We start from the raw sequence: 4,015 nt of genomic DNA, 5'->3' as shown, positions 1-4,015 counted from the left end.
AGTATTAAGAAATAAAGAGGCATATTGTTTATATCTGACTCTCAAATAGTTCTGAAAAAAATAAGTTATAGTACATACATAATGATAAAGAAAATTTGTCAAAATGTGAAAATTGATAAATTCAGGTAAAGAGTATATAGAAGTTCTTGCAACTTTTCTGTAAGTTTCAAATTATTTCAAAATAAAAAGATTTGTAAAAGGTATATAAAGAGGAGAAATAGCCAACTTAGGACCTAGGGCGCATAAGAACAGTTCCAGGTGTCCAAATTCTGACTTTACTGTTGTTTGCACCCTTTCATCCACTCTCCTAAAAAGACTCTTACCCCAACCTTGCCATACCCAAGGTGCCCCACCCGGCTTTTAGCTTCCCAGCCCTTGGCCTACCACCCTGTGAAGTCACCATTTTCCTTCCCCTGTCATGGGGAGGCTAGCCTCTTGAATACTTTGACCCCTTTAAACAAAAGAAAAAACCCACTCAAACATTGTAATTCACCCAGGTGTTCCCAACGAACTTGCTTCCTGTTTGATGGTAATACGATTTCTCCAGGCCAAGGGCAAGATGGGTGACCGAACCTGTGAATGCCTTCATTCTTCCCGCAAGCAACAGATCCACAGCATACGGTTAATAAAATGGCCCTGATACCCACACACTATGAACTATGTACACCTGTCAACAGAAGCAGACTAGACCCATGGTTAAGAGCCAGAGGAAGATGGTCTGAATTTGGCTTTGACTCACCACTTAAAAGTTGTGTGACTGGGCTTCCCTAGTGGCGCAGTGGTTGAGAGTCCGCCTGCCGATACGGGGGACATGGGTTCGTGCCCTGGTCCGGGAGGGTCCCACATGCCGCGGAGCGGCTGGGCCCGTGAGCCATGGCCGCTGAACCTGCGCGTCCGGAGCCTGTGCTCCGCAACGGGAGAGGCCACAACAGTGAGAGGCCCGCGCACCGAGAAAAAAAAAAAAAAAAAGTTGTGTGACTGAGAGCAAGTCAACTAGTACCTGGAGCTCATTAACCATTCACTTAACATTACCCACCTTGTAAGTACAAGACTCCACTTTGGGAAGCAATGATACAAAATCTCTGCTCCCAGAGCTTACATTCTAGCTGAGTGAGACCGGGGCAAGCAGGTGCAGGGGAAGTAAGTAAGTAAGTAAGTAAGTAAATAAATAAATTATAGTGTATGCCAGATGCTTATACATGCCATGGAGAAAAACAAGGCAGATGTAACAACAGAGGGTGAAAATGTAATTTTAGATCAACAATTCAAGGAAGGCTTCAATAAGTCAGTGACATCTGAACAAAAATCTAAAGGCAATGAGGGAGCGAATCATGTAGATGGGTGAACGCTCAGGCCAAAGGGGCAGCAGGTGCAAAGGGCCTGGAGCAGGGACAGGCCTCAGTTGAGGGATGATTGCTTTAGTCTTAGGTGGGCTCTTGGAAGGCAAGACAAGGAATTACGCACAGCAGGAGCTCAGTATATGTTGATGGGAGAGAAAAAGGAAGAGAGAGACTACCATACTATAACCAGAGATTTTGAGATTGAATTTTGGGAATGGAGGAAAAGAAGAATCCGTTTCATAAAGCTGGAGAAAAATAGGTGATTCACTGATTTTACGTCCTGTCTTTCTAGCCTTCTCTTTTTTTTAAAAAAATTTATTTAGTTTTGGCTGCGTTGGGTTTTCATTGCTGCGTGCAGGCTTTGTCTAGTTGCGGCGAGTGGGGGCTACTCTTCGTTGTGGTGCACGGGCTTCTCATTGTGGTGGTTTCTCTTGTTGTGGAGCACGGGATCTAGGTGTGTGGGATTCAGTAGTTGTGGCGCGTGGGCTCAGTAGTTGTGACGCATGGGCTTAGCTGCTCCATGGCATGTGGGATCTTCCCCAACCAGGGATCAAACCCGTGTTTCCTGCATTGGCAGGCGGATTCTTAACCACTGTGCCACCAGGGAAGTCCTCTAGCCTTCTCTCTCTTTTTTTTTTTTTTGCGTTATGCGGGCCTCTCACTGTTGTGGCCTCTCCCATTGCGGAGCACAGGCTCCGGACGCGCAGGCTCAGCGGCCATGGCTCACGGGCCCAGCCGCTCCGCGGCATGTGGGACCCTCCTGGACCAGGGCACGAACCCATGTCCCCTGCATCGGCAGGCGGACTCTCAAGCACTGCGCCACCAGGGAAGCCCCTCTAGCCTTCTCTTAAACATACTTCAGAGATGGAGATGATTCAAGGAATTTGAAGATTTCATTTTTGTTTTGCTTTCTGGCTTTGCTTTGAGCTGAAAAATAAGGACTTTTTTAGTTTGCTTTTACTATGTTTAAGACATTTTTCAGATAAATAGAACTCTTTAAGATTAGGGCTTGGAGCTCAAATTATTAGTACTCTTAAAACAAATTTATTATTTGGAAGAAATTAGATACCATTTATTGCAAGAATAACAAGTTTACAGGGAAATTATTAGTAATTTATGAATAGAAAATCTTTTTTCCCCCAAATGGTCAAGAGAATTGGGTTTGAGATTTGGATGTTCTTTTGCTATGGTTTGTATGGTCTGTATTTGCTTCTTCAAATAACTTTGGATGACTCTTACATGACCACGTTATTGTTTTCATAAATGGTATTTTTAGGAATTGGAAATAACAGAAAGTTCTGGTAGACTTGCCACTTGTCCTAAATAACTTGTGTAGCTAAATGCCTCTTTCCCAAAAAGTGACTGAAAAGCAACATCAGACCAGGATTTTAAGTGTTAAATGGATGTTTTTATGTAAGACAGTAGCAATAACAGAAGGCATAACAGTGGTTGGTTCCGTTGCTGGGCTTTTTTTTTTCAACTTGGTTTCTGTTGTTTAAATTACAGAAGGAACATTCTTACTTTTTTGGTGTGTGTGAAGATTTTTCAAGAGTGATAAGTGGACAAGGTTCTCGTCTCAAGATACAACAAGTGCCCATTTTGTTTTCAGTGTCATTAAAGTATAATTAACTTTTTAAAATTAATTAATTAATTAATTTGGCTGCATCAGGTCTCAGTTGCGGCAGGCGGGCTCCGTAGTTGTGGCTCACCAGCTCTGTAGTTGTGGCAATGTGGGCTCCTTAGTTGTGGCATGTGAACACTTAGTTGCAGCACATATGTGGGATCTAGTTCCCAGGCCTGGGACCAAACCCGGGCCCCCTGCTTTGGGAGCACGGAGTCTTATCCACTGCACCACCAGGGAAGTCCCAAAGTACAATTAATTTTAGAATAACTCCACTTTTGATCTTTTCTCTCCCACTCAAGATTTTTGGGAAAATTTTTTCCTATTTTTAACCTCTCTTATACCTTTACTTTTTTACAAATTTGCATTCTCCACTATTTTGTTGAAAGATAACAAACTTCACAATATACCAAAATAATACAGCTGAAAATTTAACTTTATTATTTTCCTATTTAAAAGTAATAGAGGGGGGCTTCCCTGGTGGCGCAGTGGTTAAGAGTCCGCCTACCAATGCAGAGGACACGGGTTCGAGCCGTGGTCCGGGAAGATCCCACATGCCGTGGAGCAACTAAGCCCGTGCACCACAATTACTGAGCCTGCGATCTAGAGCCCACAAGCCACAACTACTGAGCCCGTATGCCACAACTACTGAAGCCCACGCGCCTAGAGCCCGTGCTCCGCAACAAGAGAAGCCACCGCAATGAGAAGCCCACGCACCGTAACAAAGAGGGGCCCCCGCTCCCTGCAACTAGAGAAAGCCCGCGCGCAGCAACAAAGACCCAACGCAGCCAAAAATAAATAAATTTATAAAATAAAAAGCAATAGATACTCCTTATAGCATAAAAGGGGCACACAAAAGGTATAAAGAAGTTAATTTTCAAATTACCTGTAATCCCATCCCAGAGAAAACTATTAACATTTTGGCATATTACATCTCATCAGTCTTTTCCTATGTATTTTTGAATGCAGCTCAGATATTACCATATATAAAGTCTTATATCCAGCTTTTTCACATAACATTATATTAAAATTATTTTTCTCTTATCTATAAAAA

This window comes from Tursiops truncatus, chromosome 11 (genome assembly GCF_011762595.2).
Source record: "Tursiops truncatus isolate mTurTru1 chromosome 11, mTurTru1.mat.Y, whole genome shotgun sequence".
NCBI classification, from domain to species: domain Eukaryota; kingdom Metazoa; phylum Chordata; class Mammalia; order Artiodactyla; family Delphinidae; genus Tursiops; species Tursiops truncatus.
The sequence above is the reverse complement of the archived record's forward strand: the minus strand, read 5'-3'. Positions refer to the sequence as shown.